The sequence below is a fragment of the Malaclemys terrapin genome, chromosome 20 (genome assembly GCF_027887155.1).
Source record: "Malaclemys terrapin pileata isolate rMalTer1 chromosome 20, rMalTer1.hap1, whole genome shotgun sequence".
Taxonomy (NCBI): domain Eukaryota; kingdom Metazoa; phylum Chordata; order Testudines; family Emydidae; genus Malaclemys; species Malaclemys terrapin.
Genome location: NC_071524.1, coordinates 10,309,506 through 10,337,077, shown reverse-complemented (window position 1 = coordinate 10,337,077; position 27,572 = coordinate 10,309,506). Strand labels below are relative to the sequence as shown.

At 52.3% G+C, this 27,572-nt stretch overlaps 1 long non-coding RNA gene, 1 other non-coding gene and 1 pseudogene across 2 annotated transcripts; 2 read left to right on the top strand and 1 right to left on the bottom strand.

Annotated features, from left to right (window-relative positions):
• Positions 1-2,993: 2,993 nt before the first annotated feature.
• Positions 2,994-3,177, top strand: LOC128826801 (U2 spliceosomal RNA). Its single transcript, XR_008442891.1, has one exon. It is a non-coding gene; the product is annotated as a U2 spliceosomal RNA (small nuclear RNA).
• Positions 3,178-9,023: 5,846 nt separating this feature from the next.
• The window catches only part of LOC128826660 (deleted in malignant brain tumors 1 protein-like), a 61,464-nt pseudogene continuing 42,915 nt past the window's right edge, over positions 9,024-27,572 (bottom strand).
• On the top strand, positions 15,130-16,748 carry LOC128826705 (uncharacterized). The gene is made up of 2 exons (XR_008442874.1): positions 15,130-15,610; positions 16,015-16,748. It is a non-coding gene; the product is annotated as an uncharacterized LOC128826705 (long non-coding RNA).

The following is a 27,572-nucleotide window of genomic DNA, read 5'->3' as shown; positions in this document are numbered from 1 at the left end:
CCCCTTACACAGTTTTTCATAAGGATAAAGTGCAACTTCGTCCACATCCTGCCTTTCTCCCTAAGGTGGTTTCGCCATTTCATATCAACCAGGACATATTTCTCCCGGTCTTTTATCCCAAACCGCATGCCACTCGCCAGGACCAACGTCTGCATTCCCTGGATGTAAGAAGGGCCCTGGCCTTCTATATTGACCGCACAAAGCACTTTAGAAAGACGACGCAGCTCTTCGTTGCAGTGGCCGACCGAATGAAAGGCTCACCGGTCTCCTCACAGCGCCTATCCTCCTGGATTACGTCTTGCATCCGGACTTGCTATGACCTGGCAGGTGTCTCAGCACCGCACCTCACCGCTCACTCCACGAGGGCCCAAGCCTCCTCGACTGCTTTCCTGGCACATGTTCCGATACAGGACATTTGTAGAGCGGCGGTTTGGTCATCAGTCCACACGTTTACAGCTCACTATGCACTAGTGCAGCAGTCCAGGGACGATGCTGCCTTCGGATCAGCGGTTTTGCACACGGCAATGTCTCACTCCAACCCCACCACCTAAGTTGGGCTTGGGAGTCACCTAATGGAATGGATATGAGCAAGCACTCGAAGAAGAAAAGACGGTTACTCACCGTTGTAACTGTTGTTCTTCGAGATGTGTTGCTCATATCCATTCCAAACCCGCCCCCCGTCCCCACTGTCGGAGTAGCCGGCAAGAAGGAACTGAGGGGGCGCCGGGTCGGCTGGGGTATATATTCAGCGCCATGAAGGAGCCACTCTAGGGGGCTCCACAGCCGACCCGCCGGTGTTGCTAGGGTAGAAAATCTTCCGACGATCGTGCACGCGGCGCGCACACACCTAATGGAATGGATATGAGCAACACATCTCGAAGAACAACAGTTACAACGGTGAGTAACCGTCTTTTCCGTGCTCACTCAGTACGGGACAGGAAATTTTCTGTTTAAATAAGGAACATCCCTTGTAATACAGGACTGTTGGTAACCCTAGAGGAGACCCACAGGAACATCTGTCAACAAATGCTTCCTTACTGGGCCACATCACCTTAGGCTACACAAAGGCAACACAGAAAAAGGGGAGGGGTCTATAGTCTGGTAAAACAGCAGAAACGGTTCCATGTGACCCAAGCTTTCCAAACTCCACCCCCACAGAATGGGATTGACAGCACCCTGAGGGGTGGCTACTCTGGGTAGGCACATTACAGAAGTTCCCTCAGGTGTAAGTCTTTCTGAGCAATCAGAGGAGAAACAAGGGAATGCCGTGCACTGTTCAATGGGCCTGAAGCAGAGTTGTTGTCCCTCCCAGAAGCCTCACAGCCGCTCAGATAAAACCGTTCAAGACAGTGAAAGAAGAACTGGATGAGCATTTCGTGCCACGCTGCACTGTGGTGTCCGAGCAGGTGCGATTTCACTTATGCCAGCCAGAGAACGGGGAGTCAGCGAATGATTGATAAGAGCCCCGTAGAACCTAATCGAACACTGTGGCTATGGGTAGGTGAGTGAAGAACGTATCAGAGACAGGCTCGTGGTAGGGCTGAGGGTCAGCCAACTATCGGAACGACCCCAAAATGATCTCAACGAGACCTTTGCTGGCCTGAGTTCCAGAGAGTTCAGAAGGAAGATGAATAGAAAACTCAGGAGAAGAGGCACTTTGATAGGGGCCACAGAGCCAAATCTTTGGGAATACAGAATCCCGGCATTCACACTGGGGTGGAAGATTCTCGAGACAAGGGGGCAGCACTGGGATGTGCTGGGACCCCTGGATCCTACTTTCTTAGGGAATCATCTAGATCAGACCCTCGACCAAATCGAGGCCTGCCTGGGGCTGATTACGCTGTCCCACAGCCCAGCTGCCTGCACGTGACGGCAGCATCATGTGACAGGTAACTGCCAGCTGTCATCACACACGGTTCCCCACTGCTGATTGTGAAGCACCTCGACCCTCCCAGCGCAGCGACTCGGGCTGTTCACCAGTTGAAGTGGAGCAAAGCCCAGACTGACTGAGCCATAGGTGCCAACTTTCTCTAGCGCCGGTGGGTGCCCGCGCCCCCCCCTTGCCCCGCCCCGACTCCATCCCATCCCCACCCCTGACCTCGCACCCATTCCAATCCCATCCCCAAAGTCCCTGCCCTAACTTCGCCCCCTTCCTGCCCCTATTGGATCCCTTCCCCAAATCCCTGCCCCGGCCCTGCCTCTTCCCCCAGTACACCGCATTCCCCCTCCTTCCCCCTCCCTCCCTGCCCTGAGCTGTTTCGTGGCACAAGCACTGGGAGGGAGGGGGGAGAAGCAGAACGTGGCGGTGCGCTCATGGAGGAGGCGGAGGTGAGCTGGAGTAGGGGGGCGGGGCGGGGCCATGGGGAGCTACCGGTGGGTGATGAGCACCCACCAATTTTTTTCCGTGGGTGCTCCAGCCCCAGAGCACCCATGGAGTTCGCGCCTATGGACTGAGCCTGCAAACACCCAAAGGAATAAACACTCAGGGAGTTTCCTGGGCCTTTGATCTCTCCTGTCGCTGGGGAACGTAGCGCCTCCCACCAACGGGTCTGACCGGTCTCTGCACACAGCCACTGCCTGTCAAGGGCTCCCCACCACTGACCAGGCTAATCACTTGGGCAATGTTGAAGTTTGTCCACTCCCCTCCCAGCCAGCTGTCACCTAGTTATGCAGACTGGACGGCAGTCTGACCTACTGCTCCCACTAGAGCACTTAATGAAAAAGATCACCTGCTGCACTGCTGGCAGGAACCTCCTGGGGAGCAGATTTACACCCTCACTCCTGGCACTGGTATTCGCTCCAGTGTGATACTGTGCAGTACTGTGGGGCAGATGCTGGCATAAGCATCTTGGTGATTGTGAGCTCAGCACAGTCACCCATGTCATTAATGGTTGCCTTAGCCTGACATCAGAATCAAATTTACATGTGTTGTCTCCATAGCTCCCTGAAAACATCACCTAGAGTCCAGGAACAAATCATCCCGATGTGTAGAAATCGCTTCTTGGCTCCTTAGAGCTAAGATCAAAGTGTAGTGTCTGTTCTTATCAGTTTAATTTTTTTCTGATGGTTGACTGCAAACACCCATCCAGAAGATGGAATCTCCTGCAGCCATTTTTGAAAAAATTGATGCTGCTTTAAAGATATACTCCACTTCTCCTATTTTAGAAGAAAACTCTTTTTCAGCTTCAGCTATTCTGTCATCGGCTGCTGCTGTTCCTGCTTCCCAGAAAGCTCAGCAAAAACCTATTCTGAAGACCACCCTTGGTGCTTCACGGAAGACCCGGAGCATCTGCAAGAACCAAAACATTAGGAGCTGGCTGAAGAAACCCCCCGTGGATAGCTCTGCAGGGAGACCTGGGTCCAGCAGGACAGCTCTTCAGGACTTCACATCCAGGAGCAAGAATATCTCAACAGCTCTTCAGGAGGGGGACCCCCGGAGAACCCTGCCCGCTTCCCAGGACCAGGATGCTGATCGCTGCCCCGCCGGGAAGGATGCCAGCGGACGAGCCCCCTCAATGACCCAGGACCAGGATGCTGAGCGCCACCCCACCAGGAAGGATGCCACCACGGGAGTCCCCCCGACGACCCAGGACCAGGATGATGATCGCTGCCCCACTGCTCCACAGAGGGATGCTCCGGAAGGAACCACCTCCTCAACCCCAGACCCCAAAACTACTTACCACCCGGTTGTCCGGAGGAGGGCTGCTCGAAGGGGACTGCACCTCAGAGTCCAAGATCTCGATGCCGCACGCTGTCCTTCCGGGCAAAGAGATAACATGGCCAGTGAGTCCAGTGCCCCCCCAAGAGCGACTTCACCTCCCCAAGCTTCTCTACCGGATCCAGAGGAATCACCTGGCGAGTCTGCAGGCACAACAGAGATCCGCCCCACGGAGAGTGAGGCAGGGGAAGAAGACCGCATCTACCTCCAGTACCCGCTCCCTACAGGTCTCCTCCTCTGCCCCTTCTGTCTCCCTGTCCATGGAGTCCAGACCCTCACGGCCCTCAGCAAACACGTTCGTAAGACCTACAACAAACAGATTGCTTTCCGGTGTAGCCGCTGCGATCTCCCCTTCGAGACCCAAAAGAAATGTAAGTTTCATCAAGCCACATGCAGGGGACCCCCCACGACCGTGAAAGTGAATCCCACTGACATCCTCCGGGTTCCAACCCTGACCCCCACCGATGATCTGGCTTCAGCACCCCAGCCAGCATCCCCAGTGTCACAGCAGATAAGGGGGGACCAACCGCCAACTGAGGGAAGCGTAACCCCCGCCTCGAGGACTGACGATGCCACCAAAAGGACCAGTCCCGTCTCCAGAATCCCCACGCTGGACCCTGCTGTGAGGGGGACCACCGCCACCTCTCAGGTCAACAACCTCACCAGACTCCTCAGCGGCTTCATAAAAACTATCCGGCACAACACAGAAGCGAGACACTGCAGCGCTCCCCCACAGGTAACCTAATGCCGCCCTGCTGTAGGAGCAACTAGCATCGTTCCCCAGGCTGCACGGCGAGATCCAACCAACGGAGGAGCCTCCCATAGCCCCCAGATCTGGTCCTGACAGCGGATGATCCAGAGAGCCTCCAAGGTATGCTAGATACCACCAGCCGAGCTACTGACTGGATGGGACTCCGCTTCAATGCGAGGAAGTGTGCAACTCTGCATATTGAGGGCAGCAAAAGGGACTCGGTGCAGACAACGGGGTTCCAGATCCAGGGTGAGCCCGTCATCCCCCTGGCAGAGGGGCAGGCATACCAGCACCTGGGCACGCCAACAGGGTTCCGTGTCCGGCAGACACCCGAGGACACCATCCAGGAGATCTTGCAGGATGCCGCCAAGATTGATGCCTCCCTGCTGGCACCGTGGCAGAAGATAAATGCCCTGAACACCTTCCTGATCCCACGCATCTCGTTCACCCTAAGGAGATCCGCCGTGGCGAAGGTGCCCCTCAACAAGGCAGACAAGATCATCCGGAGGTTGGTGAAGAAGTGACTGTTCCTTCCCCAGAAAGCCAGCAACGAGCTGGTCTACATTGCCCACAGGCACGGCGGTGCCAACGTCCCCTGCATGGGTGACCTGTGTGACATCGTGGTGATCACCCACGCCTTCCACCTGCTGACATGTCCTGACGCCACGGTGAGGAACATTGTGGCGAACGCCCTGCGTGAAGCGGATCGGCAGAGCCCCCTCGAACCAAGACATCGCCACCTTCCTGAGCGGCTCCCTGGATGGGGAATTCGGACGGGATGGGCGCGACATCGCTTCACTGTGGTCCCGCACTCGCAATGTCACGCGTCGCCTGGAGAAGCACATCGGCTGCCGCTGGGAGTGGTGCGAGGAGCGCCAGGAGCTGGGAGTCCGGGTGCCGCAGATCAGGTCGGACAACAACACCATCGTCACCCCGACGGCCAGGGGCTTGCTGGAGAGGACTCTGAAGGCCGCTGTACGTGGAAACCCTGAAGCATAAACCGGACCAGGGTAAAGCCTTTGAGCTGACCAGCAAGTGGGATGCTAGCAACCACTTCCTCGATGGGAGCGGCTTCACCCGTTTCTCCGACTGGCGGTTTATCCACCGTGCCCGGCTCAACTACGTCCCGCTCAACGGAGCCAAGACAAGCGTTGCAGGAAGTGCGGCTACCTCAAAGAGACCCTGCCCACGTCCTGTGCAGCTGCAAACCCCACTCCAGAGCCTGGCAGCTGCACCACAATGCCATCCAGAACCGCCTGGTGAAAGCCATCGCGCCACACCTAGGGGAGATCTCCGTGAACTGCACCATCACCGGTACTGACAGCCAGCTACGACCTGACGTGGTCGTCACCGACGAGGCCCTGAAAAAGATCATTCTCGTTGACGTCATGGTCTCCTTTGAGAACAGGACCCCGGCATTTCGTGAAGTCCAGGCTCGTAAGCTGGAAAAGTAGGCCCCCCGGGCTGACACCCTGAGAGCGAAGGGCTATGAGGTGCAGATGGACGCACTGATTGTCGGAGCCCTGGGCGCCTGGAACCCCTGCAACGAGCGTGTGCTGCGGACCTGCGGGATCGGTCGACGCTACGCACGTCTCATGTGGCGCCTCGTGGTCTCAGACGCCATCCGATGGTCCAGGGACATCTACATCGAGCACATAACCGGCCACCGACAGTACCAGGAGGCGTGAGCCAGAGTGACATCGTTCCCCAACTAGGAGAAAGGGACCAAGTGACCTTCTCCGTTGGATCATATGAACTGGAACCATAAACTCCCTGAACATTAAATCTCACCAAATGAGGGTCAATACATCCTCATCATCATATCCACTCATTATTATCAACACCCGAACATAGCCACTTTAGGAACTTCATACCCTCATATCTCAATGTCTGTACTTTGACTCATCAACCTTTTACCCCCAATCGGGGATATTGCAGATTATGTATTCCTCATGCCACTTTATCTTAAACCAAAGTTTGCACCCTCGATAATCTCTATGTTATTCCCTGATAACCAGAAACTTCTATGCTCAAACTCTGTTCACTATTCTTTTTTTAACATCATCTTAATCAAATTTTTAAGAATAGTAAATATGGCAGGCGACCAGCTTGGCTTAACAGTGAAATCCTTGCTGATCTTAAACACAAAAAAGAAGCTTACAAGAAGTGGAAGATTGGACAAATAACCAGGGAGGAGTACAAAAATATTGCTCTGGCATGCAGGGGTGTAATCAGGAAGGCCAAATCACACTTGGAGTTGCAGCTAACAAGGGATGTTAAGAGTAACAAGAAGGGTTTCTTCAGGTATGTTAGCAACAAGAAGAAAGTCAAGGAAAGTGTGGGCCCCTTACTGAATGAGGGAGGCAACCTAGTGACAGAGGACGTGGAAAAAGCTAATGTACTCGATGCTTTCTTTGCCTCTGTCTTCACGAACAAGGTCAGCTCCCAGACTGCTGCACTGGGCAGCACAGTATGGGGAGAAGGTGACCAGCCCTCTGTGGAGAAGGAAGTGGTTCAGGACTATTTAGAGAAGCTGGATGAGCACAAGTCCATGTGGCTGAATGCGCTGCATCCGAGGGTGCTAAAGGAGTTGGCAGATGTGATTGCAGAGCCATTGGCCATTATCTTTGAAAACTCATGGGGATCCAGGGAGGTCCCGGATGACTGGAAAAAGGCTTATGTAGTGCCCATCTTTAAAAAAGGGAAGAAGGAGGATCTGGGGAACTACAGGCCAGTCAGCCTCACCTTAGTCCCTGGAAAAATCATGGAGCAGGTCCTCAAGGAATTAATTCTGAAGCAGATCGAGAGATGTGATCATTCCCCTCTATTCGACATTGGTGAGGCCTCATCTGGAGTAGTGTGTCCAGTTTTGGGCCCCACACTACAAGAAGGATGTGGAAAAATTGGAAAGAGTACAGCGGAGGGCAACAAAAATGATTTGGGGGCTGAAACACATGACTTAAGGGGAGCGACTGAGGGAACTGGGATTATTTAGTCTGCAGAAGAGAAGAATGAGGGAGGATTTGATAGCTGCTTTCAACTACCTGAAAGGGGGTTCCAAAGAGGGTGGATCTAGACGGGTCTCATTGGTACCAGATGACAGAACAAGGAGTAATGGTCTCAAGTTGGAGTGGGGGAGGTTTGGTTGGATATTAGGAAAAACTTTTTCACTAGGAGAGTGGTGAAGCACTGGAATGGGTTACCTAGGGAGGTGTTTTTTAAGGCCAGGCTTGTCAAAGCCCTGGCTGGGATGATTTAGTTGGGGATTGGTCCTGCTTTGAGCAGGGGGTTGGACTAGATGACCTCCTGAGATCCCTTCCAACCCTGATATTCCATGATTCTATGCTGCTTAGCCAGCCTTGGGATTCTTCCGTGCTAAGACTCTGGGTCTTCACTAATCAAGGACTACCACTGTGAGTGGGGTGCGCTGGAGGGAGATGGGAGGGGCACCTTAAAGGAACTTTTGGTTGCTCGACTCAAGAACCTGAGGCAAAAGACACTTCCCAACATGCTGTAGGGGAGGTGTTTTACTCATAATTTTATGTTATAAATCCTGTTTGTGGCATTTTCCCAAGTGAATGGTGGGGGGCTTTCCTCCTTTTATAAAAAAGCTTCTGTTCTGCATTGAGACTCTGTGCTTGCAGGAGGGGACGTTTTGCCATGTAGAAGCACCCAAGGGGTGGTGTGTAAAAAGCACTGTGGGGTGAATGTTCCTCTACCAGACAGAAAAGTATCTCGTTCAGTGAGTCTAAGCTATACTCAGCATGGTATGACTTTATTTGCCATGGAACTATTTCTTTCCAACTCTTCTCCTTGGTACCCCTAGAATCTCTACACTTTGTGAAATCACTTGTCCTTGGTGTGACTATGAAGAGATTTAGGACTGTGCATTGATTGGGGCAGAGATGGGACGTGGAACTGGTCAGATGGGGGCCCTGTTCTTTGGGAGCAGCAGATCTGTGACTGCTGTGAATGCCGAGTGAGACAGGGATTGGGTCCTGCAGGGGGACGCTCGGAGGGCCGAGGGATGAATTGTGCCTATTGCCAACCTGGAGAGAGGTCACCCCGCAAGGCCTAGAGGGCACGGCTTGTGTGGCCTGTGGTCGAGGGAGTTGGAGAGCAGCCCCCCAGCGGGTACAGACCAGGCTTCCTCATGCTAGGGACCCATGGCACCGCACTGGGGCATTAGTTGCAGCACAACTGCAAAGGGCGAGCACCCCCTACTAACACCCCCCTACCTGCAGCACAAGCCCCCTAGCACCGCACTAGGGCACTGGGGCCAGCACTGACTTCAAGGGGAGAGTGTGAGCATCCCCTGCTGAGCCCCCACACTGCTCCCTGCAGCACAGGCCCATAGAACCGCACAGAGGAATTAGGGTCAGCACAGTCTGAGAGGAGAGCGCTCCCTACTGGAACCGCCATATTGCCCCCTTAAGCACAGGCCCCAAGCACCATGCTGGGATCAGCTCTGGCTGTGAGGGGACAATGCCCCATAATGAGCTTCCCACCCTGCTCCCTGTAACACACATGGTGGTAGTTGAAGGTTAGCTGAGCACACAACACCGGCATCTTCTCCGTGCTTACAGTTATTGTCTCCCCAAGGCCGAGCCCTGCATACGGTGAGGGCAGCTTCTGTCCCTGTGCAGTTGACGTCATCCAGCCAAATACGGTCAGATCCTCGCCCAAATCGAGCCCCTCCTGGGGCTGATAACGCCGTCCCACAGCCCAGCTGCCTGCACACGACTCCAGCATCAGTTATGTCTCAGCCATCATCACACACGGTTCCCCACTGCTGGTTGTGAAACACCTCGACCCTCGCAGCGCAGCGACTCGGGCCATTCACCAGTCGGAGCTGAGCCACTTCTGAAATTCCTGGGTCTGCAAACACCCCAAGGGAATAAACACTCAGGGAGGTTCTTGTGCATCTGATCACTAGTGATGCTGGGAAACGTAGCGCCTCCCACTGACGGGTCTGAACAGCCTCTACAACAGCCTGTTAGGGATTCACTTCCTGTCAATTAATCGCAGTTAACTCATGCGATTAACTCAAAAGATTAATTGTGATTTAAAAAATTAATCACTATTAATCGCAGTTTTAATCATGCTGTTAAACAATAGAATACCAATTGAAATTTACTGAATATTTTGGATGTTTTTCTTCGTTTTCAAATATATTGATTTCAGTTACAACACAGAATACAATGTGTACCGTTCTCACTTTATTATTATCCGGCATGTTTGGGGTCTGGGGGGTGCCGGTAAATGAAAAATGCCGGTCAACTAAGAGGGAGGGAGTTTGGGTGCGGAAGCGGGTGTGGGTGCGGGGCTGGGGGTTGGGACACGGGAGGGGGTGTGGCGCACGGACTCTGGGAGGAAGTTTGGGTGCAGGAGGGGGCTCAGGGCAGGCAGTTGGGGAGCAGTATCGAGTGGGGGGTGCTGGATCCGGGGGCCACTCACCTCGGATGGCTCCCTGAAAGCGGCAACTTCTCCTGGCTGCTCCTGGACGGAGCTGCGACACGGGGTTTGGCACATTCACTCCACCCGCAGCTCCCATTGGCCATCGCTCCCAGCCAATTGGAGATGTGCAGTCAGCACTGGCGGGGGGTGGAGGGGCGGGGGGGGATGCGCCGATACTTAGGAGTAGCCAGAGCCCGGGACAGGTTGCTGGAGCCTGGATCCAACACCCCACAACCACTCCTGCGTACTAAGCCCCTCTCACACCCAAAGGCCCTCCCAGAGCCTTTGGAAATGACCAGAAGTGACAGGGATAGGAACCCCACACTTCATAAAGGGATCCCTGAGTGGCTGCAGGCTCCATTCAACACCAAATCCTGCAAATGGGATCTACGTTTACACAGCACCCCATTGTGCTGTAGCGGGGCAGGGCGATCAGGGCGATCAGCGACGCGGAGGCTCTCTCACTGAGGTGCACGTACTGCTCCCTGCAGCGCTGGGGTACTGGCTCAGCACTGACTGCGAGGGGAAAGCCCCCCTACTGAGCCCCCATCCTGCTCCCCACAACACCCACAGTGACGGATGCAAGTTACCTGAGCACACAACACCGGCAGCTTCTCCGTGGTCACAGTCATTGTCTCCCCAAGGCTGAGTCCTGCATTCGGAGAGGGCAGCTTCTGTCCCTGTGCAGTGAATGTTATCCAGCCAGATGGGATCAGAGCCTCCCCCATATCGAGACCCCCCAGGGGCTGATAATGCCATCCCGCAGCTCAGCTGCCTGCACACGACGCTGGCCTCAGTTAAATCCCAGCTGTCATCACACACGGTTCCCCACTGCTGGTTGTGAAGCACCTCGACTCTCCCAGCACAGTGACTCGGGCCGTTCACCAGTCGGAGCTGAGCCACTTCTGAAATGCCAGCGTCTGCAAACACCCCAAGGGAATAAACATTCAAGTAGGTTCCTCTGCATCTGATCACTAGTGACCCTGGGGAAAGTAGCACAACCCACTGAGGGCTGTGAACAGCCTCTGCAACTGCCTGTTAGGGGTTTACTCGCCACCACTGACATGCAGCCGCCTCTGGTTGGAACAGGGTAGATGAAAGACAAAGCACAGAAACTCATGGGATGTGAAGGAGAGGGAGTGAGGAAGGACCATGACTCCAGTCACAGTTTGGAGAATATAACAGGTTCAAGGGTAATTAGCTGAGATGGAAATCACCAGGAGTGATGTGGGGAGGAGCCCCACACTTCATAAAGGGATCCCAGGTTTCTATTGCCTGTGAGCGGCTACAGGCTCCATTCGACCCCAAATTCCACAAATGGGATCTACAGTTACCCAGCGTCCCATTGTGCTGTAGTGGGGCAGGGGGATCAGAGCGATCAGTGACGGGGAGGGTCTCTCACTGAGGTGCACATACTGCTCACTGCAGAGCAGGCCCTAAGTGCTGTGCTTGACACTGGGGTCAGCACTAACTCCAGGGGAAAGGCTCCCTTGTGTGGTCCCCAAACTGCTCCCTACAGCACAGTCCCTTCACCCACATGGGGGTCAGCGCTGACTGCGAGGGCAGAGCAATCTCTCAGGAGCCCGCACGCTGTCCCTACAGCACAGGCCTCTTGCAAAGCCCTGTTATATTGGGCTCTGAACTGACTGCCCCCTACTGAGCTCCTACCCCACTCCCTGCAGCATCCACCGGGATGGCGGAGGGTTACCTGAGCACACAACACCGGCATCTTCTCCATCGTGACAGTTATGGTCTCTCCAAGGGCTAGCCCGGCATTCGGTGAGGGCAGCTTCTGTCCCTGTGCAGTGAACGACATCCAGCCAGATGGGGTCAGATCCTCGCCCAAAGTGAGACCCATCTGGGGCTGATAACGCCGTCCCACAGCCCAGCTGCCTGCAGACGACTCTGTCCACAGCTAATTCCCATTTGTGATCACACACGGTTCCCCACTGCTGGTTGTGAAGCACCTCGACTCTCCCAGCGCAGCGACTCCTGCTGTTCACCAGTCGGAGCGAAGTCTGCTCTGAAATGCCTGAGTCTGCAAATGCCCCAAGGGAATAAACACTCAGGTAGGTTCCTGTGCATGTGATTGCTACTAAGGCTGGGGAACTTAGCACCTCCCACTGACAGGTCTGAACAGCCTCTAAACACAGCGCCTGCCTATCAAGGACTCACTCCCCACCTCTGATATGCAGCCACCTCTGGGATGGAACAAGGCAGCTGAGAGACTGGACACAAATACTCATGGGCTGTAGGAGAGGGAGTGAGGAAGAACCCTGTCTGCAGCCACACTGTGGGGGATATTACAGGTTCAGGCAAATTAGCTGAGATGGAAATCACCCAAAGTGACGGGGATAGGAACCCCATACTTCAAAAAGGGAACCATAGTGCTGCAGGCTCCATTCGACACCAAATCCTGCGAATTGGATCTAAGGTTACCCAGCACCCCATTGTACTGTAGTGGGACGGGGGGATCAGTGCGATCAGCGATGGGGAGGGTCTCTCACTGAGTTGCATATACTGGTACCTGCACTGCAGGCCCTAAGTGCTGTGCTGGGACAATGAGGCCAGCACTGACTGCGAGGTGAGAGCGCCCTCGGCTGAGCCCCCATCCCGCTCCCTGCAGCAGAGGCCTGTAGGACTGTGTGGGGGAAATGGGGTCAGTGCTGACAGCATGGGAAGAGCGACACTTACTGTGACCCCGAACCGGCTCCCTGCAGTACAGGCCCTTAGCACCATGCTGGGGCACTGGGGTCAGCGCAGACTCAGACAGGAGAGCTGGGTCTGTGCTGAAAGCTTCCCAGCCCGATCCCTGCACCACCCTCAGTGACATGATGGAGGAGGGTTACCTGAGCACACAACAGCGGCATCTTTGTGGGTACAAGTATCAGAAGGGTAGCCGTGTTAGTCTGAATCTGTAAAAAGCAACAGAGGGTCCTGTGGCACCTTAGAGACTAACAGAAGTACTGGGAGCATAAGCTTTCATGGGTAAGAACCTCACTTCTTCAGATGCAAGTAATGGAAATCTCCAGAGGCAGGTATATATCAGTGTGGAGTTAACGAGGTTAGTTCAATCAGGGAGGGTGAGGTGCTCTGCTAGCAATTGAGGTGTGAACACCAAGGGAGGAGAAACTGCTTCTGTAGTTGGATAGCCATTCACAGTCTTTGTTTAATCCTGATCTGATGGTGTCAAATTTGCAAATGAACTGGAGCTCAGCAGTTTCTCTTTGGAGTCTGGTCCTGAAGTTTTTTTGCTGTAAGATGGCTACCTTTACATCTGCTATTGTGTGGCCAGGGAGGTTGAAGTGTTCTCCTATAGGTTTTTGTATATTGCCATTCCTGATATCTGACTTGTGTCCATTTATCCTCTTGCGTAGTGACTGTCCAGTTCGGCCAATGTACATAGCAGAGGGGCATTGCTGGCATATGATGGCATATATAACATTGGTGGACGTGCAGGTGAATGAGCCGGTGATGTTGTAGCTGATCTGGTTAGGTCCAGTGATGGTGTTGCTGGTGTAGATATGTGGGCAGAGTTGGCATCGAGGTTTGTTGCATGGGTTGGTTCCAGAGTTAGAGTTGTTATGGTGCGGTGCGTGGTTGCTGGTGAGAATATGCTTAAGGTTGGCAGGTTGTCTGTGGGTGAGGACTGGACTGCCTCCCAAGGTCTGTGAAAGTGAGGGATCATTGTCCAGGATGGGTTGTAGATCACTGACAGACAGATATCATCTTCCTTTCCAAATGCAAACGGATGGACATCATACCAAATGGACTGAAGGTGAAAAATCCATTGCTATCTACATACTGCACAGACCACAGTGAGAGATTATGCCATACATTATCAAAGAAACTGAGGAACCACCTGATCAGCATCCTATACAGCAAACAGAAAAACATCAAGAAAGAGCTCTCCAACCTGGAGACTTCCATAAATAACCAACCCTCCACACAAATGGACTTTACTAAAATAAGACAGGAGATCTACATTACACACTTCACCTCTCTACAAAGGAAAAAGGACCGTAAGCTGTCTAAAATCCTACCTGCCACATGGGACCTCGGCTGAGCCCCCATCCCGCTCCCTGCAGCAGAGGCCTGTAGGACTGTGTGGGGGAAATGGGGTTAGTGCTGACAGCATGGGAAGAGCAACACTTACTGTGACCCCGAAACCGGCTCCCTGCAGTACAGGCCCTTAGCACCATGCTGGGGCACTGGGGTCAGCGCTGACTCCGACAGGAGAGCTGGGTCTGTGCTGAAAGCTTCCCAGCCCGATCCCTGCACCACCCTCAGTGACATGATGGAGGAGGGTTACCTGAGCACACAACAGCGGCATCTTTGTGGGTACAGTTACTATCTCCCCAAGGCCGAATCTTACAATTGTATAGGGCAGCTTCTGGAGCACCCATGGGTAAAAATTGGTGGGTGCTCTGCACGCACCAGCAGCTCCCTGCCCCAGCTCACCCCCACCTCCGCTCTGCCTCATCCCCTGAGCGCGCCGTGTGCCCGCTTTTTCCCCCTAGCTCCTAGCGCTTCCCGCCATTAAACAACTGTTTTGCGCAACAAGTGCTTGGAGGAAGGGGGGAGGAGCGGGCACACGGCGCACTCAGGGGAGGAGGTGGGCCGCGATTTGGGGAAGGGGTCCAAAAGGGGCATGGAAGGGGTGGAGTTGGGGTGGGGACTTTGGGGAAGGGGTTGGAATCGGGGCGGGAGGGGCGAGGCGGGGATGGAGTCACAGAGTGGGGGCGCGAGCACCCACCGGCGTGGGGAAAAGTTGGTGCCTATGCTCCCCACCACTGACCAGGCTAATCACTTGGGTAATGTTGAAGTTTGTCCACCCCTGTCCCAGCCAGCTGTCACCTGGTTGGGGAGACTGGACGGCAGTCTGACCTACTGCTGGCACTAGAACACTTAATTAAAAAGATCACCCCCGCACTGCTGGCAGGAACCTCCTGGGGAGCAGATTTACACCCTCACTCCTGGCGCTGGTATTCGCTCCAGTTGGAGTTGTCAGAGTTGGAGAGCTGGCCCCCAGCGGGCACAGACAAGGCTTCTTCATGCTAGGAACGATGGCACCACACTGGGGCATTGGGTCCAGCATAGGGTTACCATACGTCCTCTTTTTCCCGGACATGTCCGGCTTTTCAGCAATCAAACCCCCGTCCGGGGGGAATTGCTGAAAAGCCACACATGTCCGGGAAAATGGCCGGCACTTCCTCTCCCCCTGTGGCTCTGCTCCACTCCTCCTCTCTCAGATTTACAGAGCCAAGCTGCCCGAGCAAGCGCTACTGGCTTCAGGCAGCCTCCGGACCCCGAGCCCCCAGCCAGGCACTTCTCCTACCCGGCTCCAGCTGAGCTGCTCCCACGGTGCAAGGTCCCGAGGCAGGGGGGGTGCTGCCTGAAGCCGGTAACGCTGGCTCCTGCAGCTCTGCTCTGTAAGTCTGAGGGGGCGGAGCCGAGCTCGGCTGGAGCTGGGGAAGGGACGTGTCCAGCCAGCTCTGGGTCCTGAGGTAGGGGAGGGCTGCCCGAAGCCAGCAGCTCGGCTCTTACAGTCTGAGCTGGGAGGAGCAGCTCAGCTGGAGCCCAGGTAGGAGAAGTGCCTGAAGCCGGTAGCACTAGGGCAGCTCGGCTCTTAAACAGAGCCGAAGAGTCAGGGAGCAGCAGCAGTCGCCAGAGCCTGCTCTAAGGTAAGCCAGGGATGCCAGCAAAGCTGGGAGTACCATGCGCCGCTGATTGCACAGGTGGGGGGCAGCGCTGGGGGAGCTGCTCCGGGGAGTCGCCAAAAAGCACTGACTGGTGGGGGAGGAAGGGAGGGCAGTGTGAAAAAGGCAGGAGTGTGCAGAGGGATCAGAGCTCTGGCTGCGATGGGCATCGGGCTGCCTTGCCTGCAAGTGGATCAGAGCTCCTGGGGCTGGGGTGTGCTGTATGGCACTCAGCTCCCCATTTGTGATGAGACACAGCAGTGTGGTGGATCACTGCGAATTGATGAAGAGTGTGACAAATTCTGTGCTGAAGTGAATAATATGTACAGCAGATGCTTAGAATATTTGGAGATGTGGCTTAGACCCCTTGAAGACTTCTCTTGTTACAGGTGGATTACCCTGAGTGAGACACCGAATTGGAGTGATGTGGAACCTTGTATCAAGTACCTGACCGATAAGGGGATGCAAATTGATGACGTGAAGTGTTTTGATCAGTTCAGCAACCTGAAGAAGTTTACAGAAAGTTGCAACAGTGATGAAGAGTTCAGTAATTTGCTAGCACACCAGAAGTGGACCAAATATTTTGAGAAATCCAAAAACATTGAGTGTCATTCAGAACTGTTAAAGATTGCACAGTTTTTCTTTGCTATTCCTTCTCACAATGCAAATGTAGAGCGAATTTTTTCACTGATGCAAAGCCAGTGGACAAAGGAAAGGACCAACTTGAATGTTGAGTCGTTGAAAGGAATTCTACTTGTACAGTACAACTTCAGACAAACTTCTTGTAAAGACTTTCATGCCTTCTTAAAGAGCAATCAACCACTGCTGAGAAAAATGCGATCTGCAGAGAAGTATGCGTGGGCACATGAGGAGAAAGAAAACTGAAGAACTGGTGAAAGGAAAGGACTCACTACATATAAAGAATTACGTTTTAGAATTAAAGAATTAAATAGCTCAAAATGTCCGGGATTTTACCCGGCAGGGAGGAGAACTGGGTGCTCCAAGGCATCTGGGGAGCTGGGAAACAGAACAGTGTGAGCTGCGTGTCCTGACCGCTCCCAAAAACGGAGCGCTGGGGCAGATCCTCCACTGAGCAGCTTCATTAAAGTCATGGGAGTCTATACTAGTGGAGTGCCTGACTTTAGAATTGGTGCAGTTGTTTCGTGTGGCTGGGAGGGAGGAGGGGGAATGTGGGGTGCTCAGGGGAAGGGGCGGAGACTTTGGGGAAGGGGTTGGAATGGGGGCAGGGAAGGGGCGGAGTTGGGCGGGGCCAGGGGCGGGGAAAGGGGTGGGGCTGGGGAGGGGAAGGGGCGGAGTTGGGGCGGGGCCGGGGCCCCGTGGAGTGTCCTCTTTTTTCAATGTTCAAATATGGTAACCCTAGTCCAGCACAACTGCAAAGGGAGAGCGCCCCCTACTGACACCGAGCCCTCCTCCCTGCAGCACAGGCCCCTTGTCCCCGCACTGGGGCACAGGGGCCAGCACTGACTTCAAGGAGAGAGCGCCCCCTACTAAGCCCCCATGCCATTCCCTGCAGCACAGGCCTATAGATCCGCAGAGGGGAATTAGGGTCACCACAGAGTGTGAGAGAGAGCGCCTCCTATAACAACCGCCATATTGCTCCCTGAAGCACAGGCCCCAAGCACCATGCTGGGGTTAGTAATGGCTGTGAGGGGACAATGCCCCGTAATGAGCTTCCTACCCTGCTCCCTGCAACACGCACAGTGATGGATGAGGGTTACCTGCGCAAACAACACCAGCATCTTCTCCATGGTGACAGCTATTGTCTCCCCAAGGCCGAGCCCTGCATTCGGAAAGTGCAGTTTCTGTCCCTTTGCACTGAACCTTGTCCAGCCAGATACGGTCAGATCCTCGCCCAAATCGAGTCCCTCCTGGGGCTGATAACGCCGTCCCACAGCCCAGCTGCCTGCACACGACTCCAGCATCAATTATGTCCCAGCTGTCATCACACACGGTTCCCCACTGCTGGTTGTGAAGCACCTCGACCCTCCCAGCACAGTGACTCGGGCCGTTCACCAGTCGGAGCTGAGCCTCTTCTGAGATGCCAGAGTCTGCAAACACCCCAAGGGAATAAACACTCAGGGAGGTTCCTGTGCATCTGATCAGTAGTGATGCTGGGGAACGTAGCACCTCCCACTGACGGGTCTGAACAGCCTCCACACACAGCTACCGCCTATCAGGGTCTCACTCCCCACCACTGATATGCAGCCACCGCTGGGGTGCAGCTGAGAAACAGGCAAGAGAAATCTGGCCCAGTCATTTAGGGAGGACAGGGGGAAGAATTCTGCATCCATTCACAATGGTGCCAAATGTTAAAGGTTCATCAGCTTAGATGCTAATTGGACAGGGAAATGGGGTCCCGACTCCCTGGGAATGGCTGCAGGCTCCATGTGACACTGAATCTGATCAGCAGGATTCATAGATTCCCAAGGCCCAAAGAGCCCACTGTGACCAGCTAGTCTGCCCTCCTGGGTAGCACAGGCCAGAGACCTGCCCCAGAGGGCAATATGCTGTTTATGCAGGAAATGGGAAAGAATTAGGCATCTCACATGCACTACAGGCCTCAAACCGAGGTCCCTGAACTACAGCCTTACGTGTCCCACCATGATGAGATGAGGGAATTGTAGCTAATGGCCCACCAGCAGAGGCCCACCCACCAGGGCAGGTGACTAGAAGCTGACTGCTGATTGGACAGACCCCAGGCACCAGGTTCCTGCCTCCTCGCCCGGTTCCTATTCCTTGCTCCCGTTACTGCCTCTTGTTCCTGGCTTCTCACCCTAAGTGCAGTGACAAACTCTGACAGTGGCTTGCCCCTGGGCAAGGCTTCTGACTCTATTTCTGTCTTTCACCTTTGATGTGACGTCCAACCATGATCCCGATGCCACCCTGGTTCTGACCACTAGGCAAAACCACCGTGTTACTGGCCCTGACAGTGTCCAATCCCATGTGTGCGAAGGGTAACATTGGCTAAATGGGTTCCCATCATGCTTCCTTCAGTACAGGCCCTTAGCGCTGGGCTGGGGCACAGGAACTCAGATGGGGCACCAGGGCCTGCGCTGAAAACTTCCTCATCCACTCCCTGAAGCACCCACTGTAACAGAAGAGGTGAGGCTTACCTAAGCACTCAACACCGGCATCTTCCACATGGTTACAGTTATGCTCTCCTCAAGGCCGAGCCCTGCATTCGGAGAGGGCAGCTTCTATCCCTGTGCAGTTAACCTCATCCAGCCAGATACGGTCAGTTCCCTGTCCAAACTGAGACCCACGTGGGGCTGATAACGCCGTCCCACAGCCCAGCTGCCAGCACACAACTCTGGCCTCATTTAAATCCCAGTTGTCATCACACACAGTTCCCCACTGCTGGTTGTGAAGCACCTCGACCCTCCCAGCACAGCGACTCGGGCCGTTCACCAGTCGGAGCTGAGTTAGTTCTGGGATGCCTGAGTCTGCAAATACCCCAAGGGAATAAACACTCAGGGATGGGCTAGAGGAAAGGAATATGGGGGTTTCCCCTATCCTTTACTCTGGCTCCCTTTCAGTCCCAGTGTGGCAGACTGGCTGGCTCTGCAGGGCTGAGAATGGGACACTGCGGGGTTCCTCTCGGGAGGTCACCAGCTCTGATCCAGCCCCAGGCAGGGGGGAATGGCTGACTCGTGGGATGGAGAATGGGACACAGGGTCTTTCCCCGCAGGGGACTCTGGCTCCAGTACAGTCTGTGCGAGGGGGATGAGCTGACGCAGTACACTGGGGGAAGGAGACCTGGAGCTTTTCCCCTGGAGGGCACCAGTTCCCCAACTCAGGCAGGGGCTGTGGCTGGCATGGGGGGCACAGGCACTGGGCTTTCACGCTCGGGGCCCTGGATCCAAGCTGGTAGTGAGTGGAAGTCGCAGCCATTGCAGTTCTCTGATGCCCAAAATGTGAAATGAGCTGCTGGGGTTAATTCCCCACCGTGACAGGACATGCGTGTGCAGGCCAGGCCAGCCCAGCCATCAGTCTGAGCAGCTCCCAGCTAAGGGGCAAAGGGCAAAACTGGTCAGGAGATTGAACTGCCCTTTACCCCTCTTTGGGCTCCCTCCCTGTCTGCGCCCCGACGCCCCTGCCTGACCAAAGCCAACAGCAGCAGCTTCGTAGGGGTGTAGTTCTGCTTATCCAAAAGCCTCCACTGGCCCTGACTGGGGCTGACTCGGCTCCTCTATATTCCACAGCACCCAGACAGACAGGGCTGGGCCCGTGCTGAACTGAGAACCCTCCTGTGGTGATGGCACCATGGCAGGCCAGCTTCTGGCACCCCACCCCCACCTCTGACAGGCCTCAGCTAGCATCATGGTGGCCTGGTGTCAGTACACAGCACCTCCACTTGCCCGGTGGAGAGGTCGGGGCCATGCACCAGCCACAGCCAAAGCTGACCTGAAATGGGTCTAGCAATAACTAAAGGCAAAACTATCTGTTGGGGGCATATCATACCTCCAGCTGACGTGGCCCAGCCAGGAACTGACAGAGCCCAAATTTCTCTCAGATTTACTAGGCAAGGGTGAGCCCTTGAGATGCTGGGTGGCCTGGGTATTTTGACTGGCACCTGAAATCCAGGATGCCCTGTGCTCTGCGACACAGCCCGCATTGTTAACAACTCACGGGTGGGGAAACTGAAGCACGTAGTGTGGAAATGCAGGCTGAGACCACAGGGTGAGTTTGATGGAGGCAGGATTTGAACCCAGGTCACCAGCTCTATATTTGAACCACTAGATTAAATAATCTCTTCTTTGTCCTTCCTCACTCCAATTTATGAGTTAGCTGCACACCGCAGCATGTATCCTGCACACACAGACAGACCCCAACCCTCTGTCTATGTTCGTATTTACCTGCCATGGAGAATCCTGTCATGGAAGCTGAAAGAAAGCAAAGACATGAGGTAAGTCTCTATCTCCATGACTGGACATTTCAGGGATCTCCAAACACTGGCTGATGTAAGCAGTGGCCTGAATGAGCTCTCCCCTGCCTCTCTTGATGCACTGGGGGAAAAGGTCTGAGCGGCACGTCGTATTTCACTGACCCAGGCTACTGACTCTCAGGGAGCTGGATTGCCTACACTGATGGGAGAGTCCCTTCTGTCAGCACTGATAGCATCTATACGGATGCGCTACAGCTGCCGAGCTGCCACTGTGCCACTGTAATGTTTCAAGTGCAGAGAAGTCTTAAGTAGCTGGCAAAAGAGAAGACCTGGTGAGCAATGTCAGAACCAGTGACACTGCACCAGCCCTTCCAAACCGAGCCACCTGCTTTCACACTGCCTGCACCGCTGAAGGTCCCACACACCCTGCTCCCCTCAGGCCTGGCTGGGGCTAGTGTCTCCCCACCCTGGAGTGTGACAACACCACTCGTCCTGTAATTGGATGCAAAAGTATATTATACTGTTCAGCCACTAGGCGATGATGTGTGTAAAATACCTTATTTAAAGCTGATCTCCGCATATATGGGCTGAAAACTGTGATTTTGGGAATGCAAAGTTTGAAAATAAAACAGACAAGCTGGTTATTGGGTTGACAGATAAAATCCTTTCACAACAGCTACAACTGAAGAGAGATTTAACTCTAGCCACAGCTATTCAAATAGCAAACCAGTCTGAATTAGTCAAACAACAGAACCAAAGGCGGGGCAACTTGAAAAACATGAAACTAGCTTAGGCTATGTCTACACTATCACATGATGAGGTATAACTTATGTTGCTCAGGTAGGGCCGGTGCAACCACTAGGCGAACTAGGCAGCCACCTAGGGAGCCAAGTGGTTAAGGGCGCCAAAAAACGTGCTCAGGGGAGGAAATGGAGTGGAGGTGAGTGGGGGCACAGGGAGTGCTGCCTGCAGCAAGTAACGGGGGTGGGCGTGCAGGAGAACCGCTCCCCGCCCCAGCTCATCTCCGCTCAGCCTCCTCCCCTGAGCACACCGTCCCCGCTCTAATTCTCCTCCCTTCCCAGGCTTGCAGTGCCAAACAGCTGATTGGCGCCACAAGCCTGGGAGGCGGGAGAAGTGTAGCGGCACCAGCGTGCTCAGGGGAGAAGGCGGAGTGGGGGTGAGCTGGGGCGGTCAATCAGACTGACTTGGGGTGCTGGCTACTAGCGATTGGTCCTAATCTGGAGTTCTCTGATTGGCCAGAGGCCCTCTCAGTCCCAGGGTCCCAACTATTCCTTTACCCCTCCCCTCTCTCCTGGTATGGGCAGAGGGCAGGCAAACAACATTCCCCGCACTCGTGTAGGTAGCTGGCCCCTACACGACAAACACCTTTACAAGAGCCTTGACTCTGTTTGAGACCTGCCGAGTCTGGAACACCGTGACCATGTTCACGTCAAATTGGGTGGAGAAAAAGGATGAACGGCTCCAGCTATCATCCAGAAAAAGAATTCAGCTCCCAGGTCACATGTGACCAAGACTGATGGTGTTATGTAAAGCCTCTGCTCAAATGTAAGATCTGTAACTTCAATCATTAAGTTTTGTAACCTTTTTGCAGACTTTGTAACTTTAGTTATTGTTATCATAGCCTTTTAAGTTTTGTAACCTTTGCAAGCTTTTTAACCTTTTCAGTTACCACTTGTATGAACCTCCAAGCTTTGCAATATTCCATCACGCAATTAGAGAGAGTGTGAACAAGGGAGTGTGTGTGGGAGATAAGGGAGTGTGAACAAGAGAGTGTATGCGGGACTGGGCAGAGAGGAACTGCAAGGAGAAAAGAGCCCAGAGCCAGGAGTCAGGTGTGTCTGATAAAACTGCCCTGAGAAGGCAATCACAGAGTGCTGTAAGGAAAAGAAGAACCTAGTGTGCATGAAAGAAAAAGGCCTGGGAAGACTTCTCGGTGACGGACATAGAAGAAAAACTCAGTGTAAGTGTGGAAGTAGAGCAAGAACTGACAGGGATTTGAAGGGGATTTCAATGCAAACAGTCTATTCTGTGAGCAAGAGTCAGGCTAGCTGTAACCCTAATAACCCGAGATTTGTAGAAGCAAGGATTGTGTGAGGCGAGTGGGAAAGAACTCTGTGAGAAGTTTTTGCGATCTTGTGTAGATAAGTATGGAATGTAGACTAGAGTCTAAATAAAGGTGAAAAATAAGATATCAGGATGATCTATGTATAAACAAAATGCAGCTGTTTCTCATTACTGTATGTAGCAAAAGGTATAAATGCTTGCTGTAATTGTTTACCTAGAGAGACACCTGCCTAGGAAGGGGAAACCCTGTGTCCTAGTGCACTCTCTCCCTCTATGCAATTGCTTGAGAATAAAGTATCTGACTTTGCTGCACCCAAAAAGAGAGTGAGAACTCTGTTTTTCTCCGACAATTTGAGGGCTCATCCGGGATGGCAACGCCCGCTGAGACAGCTGCAACTGCTGTGGCCCATTCCCCTTCGAACCCCATGGCGCCACAATAGAGGTAGGAGACCTTTTGAAATCTCTATTGGGGTGTCAGAGGAGGACTGTCTGTGGGGCCGTCTGTCCCTGTTGGGCTTACACCATCCGAACTTATTGACTATGCAGCAAGATCAGATGCAGAGCGGTACTGGGGAACTGTTTTGCCGCTCCCAATAAGGTTGGCTTGAAGTGGTACTGAGGACTTAGTTTGCAACCCTCAATAAAAGCAGTTGTATGCGGTACTGGGGACTGTAGTTTGGCCGCCAACAATAAGGTTAATGCATAATGGAAATGCATTAGGTTAATGCACCAGTGCAGAGGGGTTGTGGTAATGCCCTCAGAGAAGAACACAGATGTGTTCAGTCTGGACAGAGGGGTGGTGGTGACAGCCTCAGGTTAAAATAATAAAAGGAGGAAAAAAGATAAAAAGAGGAGAAAACTGATGCATCATCGTATTTAGAAATAGAGGCCTTGGTGTGTGTGTGTGTGTGTGTGTGTGTGTGTGCGTGTGTACACTAGTGTGAATGTGAGTCACAAGAAGACGCCCAGAGTATTCTGTGAAGCTGTCGGCTCGTGACCAGAAATATTCTAAAGCAAGCCTGGTGACTCCGCCTAGAGGATCGGTAAAGGATCAGACCCACGGTAGGCTGCCTCTGGCTGGCATCGTCTGGCGAGGGAGCTGCCTGGGTCTAGGATTGTGTGAACCCAACTCCCCTCCTTTTTTCTCTCCGTGTGAGCCCCTGACATCTGATCATCTCACTGGAAGCAATGAGAGTAAGCGGCGCCGTCTCTCTGAGACTAGCCAACGCTCTTTGCTGAAGGGAGGTGTAGGAGGGTCATGGCCATCCTCGTTAACCTCTCCTGTGTGAGTGCCCTTAGTTTATGAGCCACTAGTGGACAGGGTGTTCTCCCTGTGCGTGATTGGAAAATGGGTGGGGAGCAGTCTAAGCAGTCTAAGCATTCTCCCTCACCCCCAGCAGATTACATGTATGTACATTATGGTCCTAGAATCTGCAGGTATTTAGACATTGGAATCTTTACACGCATGAAAATCCATGTAAACAATGGCCACTAGAAGGTACCTTCAATCTAGATAAGATCATACATCTCAGAGGAGCTTTTAATCACCAAAAAAGCCTCGGACACACAATGGGAGCAATTTGTCTATTGAGGAAAGGAACGGGTTAATTTGAAATTCAACTTGGCCCAGAGATAAAGAGAGAGCTGTTCTGCATTCAAGGTCAAGAATCAATGCAGACCATGCCAAGTACAAAGGAAAACTGCTTTCGGCCCCAGCTGGCTGTGAAAAAATATAGACAGAGGCAAACCAAAGGCAACACAAGTTACAGGACTGAGATTACATTTGCAAACCTTAACTGTCCAGGGAGATCCAACAGTCTGCCTTTGCGACCTTGGAGCCGGTGTGGTTTGGTGACACTGAAGAAGCCACAGGCAGCCGGCCTGGACTGGAATCTCTGAAAGAGACGTTGCAGGAGACCCCAGGGTGTAAAAGAACAGGCCTCCCAAGAGCGGAAGCAAGTTGGAGATTCTGGGCAAGCTGTACACAGGATAATCTCCCGTTCACCTCTCCCCCTTCTCTGGACGTTTTGGTGGAAAATTGAGAAAGGGGGAGCCCTGCAGAATGCACACCATCTATTTGTTTTGCCCTTGTTATTTTATGTTTGCTTTGCTTGGTATTGTTGGTGTTATATGTTGAGGATTGCATGATTAAAAGTGTGCCCATTCTCAGCTGCAGTAAGTCTGAGAACCGGAGAGGGGTTTAGCATTCCTCTCTCCACCCCAGTTGACTGGGAAGGGTGTCAGGTGGATCTACCCCCAGTCGTAGCAGAACTAGGCAATAGAGAAGTTGGAGAAAAGGGAAGAGATGTGTACTCGATAACTAGAATTGAGCAATTAAGAATATAGCTATAGGGGTGGGAGAGATAGCTCAGTGGTTTGAGCATTGGCCTGCTAAACCCAGGGTTGTGAGTTCAATCCTTGAGGCGGCCACTTGGGGATCTGGGGAAAATCAGTATTTGGTCCTGCTAGTGAAGGCAGGGGGCTGGACTCAATGACCTTTCAAGGTCCCTTCCAGTTCTAGGAGATAGGATATCTCCATTAATTATTTTATTATAATCAGGGAGCAACTCAAACCTACGCCCAGGGCAAGTTGCAAGCCTTGAGACAGGACTTCCAGGCAGAAAAGGAAGCACTGGCTAAGCAAGTACCGGTCCTTCAGAGTCTTGTCATAATTTGACCATTTGTGCTCAGCATATGCCGTAACAGCAGTGTGTTTGCCACAAGAGAAAATTTAATAGTTAAACACCAATGGGCCATGTGTTTTTGTCCAGGTGGCAAGCCTCATGAGGGAGGACTCGGGTAGCCTTGTGAGTAAGAATGTTTAAGGGAAGAGACCAGGAAGGATGGGGGCTAGTTGAGAAGCCCACCGTGCTAGCTAAATTGGTAGTGAAACAAGCCGGTGCTCATGGAAGGGACGCTTCAGTGAGAAAAGCAGGATCGGGCCCAATTGGGCAGGCAACAGATAGAGTATTTGGAAACAGGTTGGAAACTTTTGAGGGCATAGTGGAAGGAAAGGAGTAAGTAATTATAAGCATGGGGATTTCAAATCCCCAGGACAATAATTGGAATGTTAAAATTTGAGTTGATTGGGTGTCGTTTTGGGAGACAAGCAAATGATTTAAGGAAAGAGAGTGAGAAGTTAATTCTGTAGTTGCTAGAGAGAATCAAGCAGTTGAAGTTTGTAAAATGCTAAAGAGGAAAGTTCTTGGTGTCTTTGAAATGTTTTAAATAAAGACCAAAGGTTGTGGCTGCAGCAGGGTAGTCAAAGCCAGGAGAATAAAAGATTTGAATTTGTTTTGGGGTAACAAAATAGCAGATAAAAGATCTGGTAAAGAGAGAGAAGGACAGTGCCCCTGGCTCTGTGTGGTTGAGCTGTCACTTTACTAGGGGTGCATGGAGATTTTGTAAGCATAAAAGAAACAGTTACAACTTGTGTAGAAATTAATGTGACTAGTGTTGTGGAAGTTGAATTATGGAGGAAATGTGCATTTTCCCCAGAACATGTGCAGTGTATATTGTAGCAGGGGTAAAAGAAATGCAAACCTACCATGCTATTTAATTAAAATCCTATTAGGCTCTAAGGGGCACTATAAGTAGTGTTTTCTTTCAGATCACTGTGTGTTTGAAAGCAGGAGTTAGAAATAAAAGGCAATCAAAAGTCTGGGAAAGTTAATTATTTCCCTTTTTAAGTAAGAATCTTTAAGTTGTGGATAGCTTCGGATCCAGAAGCAAGCCAGAAAGCATCTGTATTAATGCAAATTACCTAAATGATAAAGATAGAAGACATTGAAACCTGTGCTGCCTATGAAACAAATACAAGAAAATATGGGGTAATTCCTCTGTTTTGCCTGAAATCAACAAGAGTATTTGTATAAAAAGGAAATATTTTAAGCAATGACTGACTGCCCCAGAAGGGGTAGACCTCTGTTCTTTTGTCTTTCAGATAATCAGAGAAAACTGATGCCAGCTGAACAGCATTGAATGTACCATGCATTTACTGGCACAATAGGAATTATGTTCTGTGTTCTATGTTCTGTCTTGTGGTGTTTGTCTCGTGGCCAGAATTGTTAGGTTTAATATTTTCATAGGACAGTCTAGTTCAAAATTAAATAGAAGGGTTAAATAAAAAATCAGCTACTTGTTTTATTCAACTTGGAATACCAAGAGTTTGGATAATATCAGGAAAATGTGATATACTAAAGTCTAATACATTTGCTTAAGTAAGAAAAAAAGAAATTTCATTGGCCAGATCTTTTAATTGAAAAAAATGTTGTTAAAATTTGCATACCAACAGTCTTTGGAAGCAAGGACATGAAAGGTTAACCCACTCCCCATATTGCACATGGGATCCTTCTGGCTACCTCAGATTTCTAGCCAGAGGGCTGGGGAGGGAGGAAAGCTATTGGACACCAGAGGCTGTATTGAGTGAATTCCTCAAAAGTGGGTGTGCTCATCCTGGCTTGTTGCTCCAAAGCTCTGTAATAAAGTTATTTTACTGGAAGGGTGTACATGGCATACATTGAATAATAAGACTAATGTACTGTATAATGGCAATGTGTATGTGTTCATTGTTGGAAAAAGGGGTATGAGTGAAGAGTGGAAGTTTCCTTTGTAGGTTAAAAGAAGCCAAGAAGGGGAGAAGGAAAAAGAACAGAACGAATTAACTGGGAAAAAAAAAGCTAGCAAGCTCAGTCCAGAGATAAGATGCTGGCCCCGTTCAAGGACACTGCTCACAGCTAAGACTTGGCTGACAACCAAGAAAAAGTGGGGGGGCCTGAATGTACCCAAGCAGCTATGAGATCTGCAAACCACTGCCAGACATTAATGAAATGTGTTAGGTTTCTTTTCTCACAGGTAAAGAAGCGCTACCCAAAGACCCTAGCAGCCCTGCCACTCCTTGGAACCAGGAGACTGGATCTATGTAAAGGTCCATCAGCGAAAGACTGCCCAGGCTCC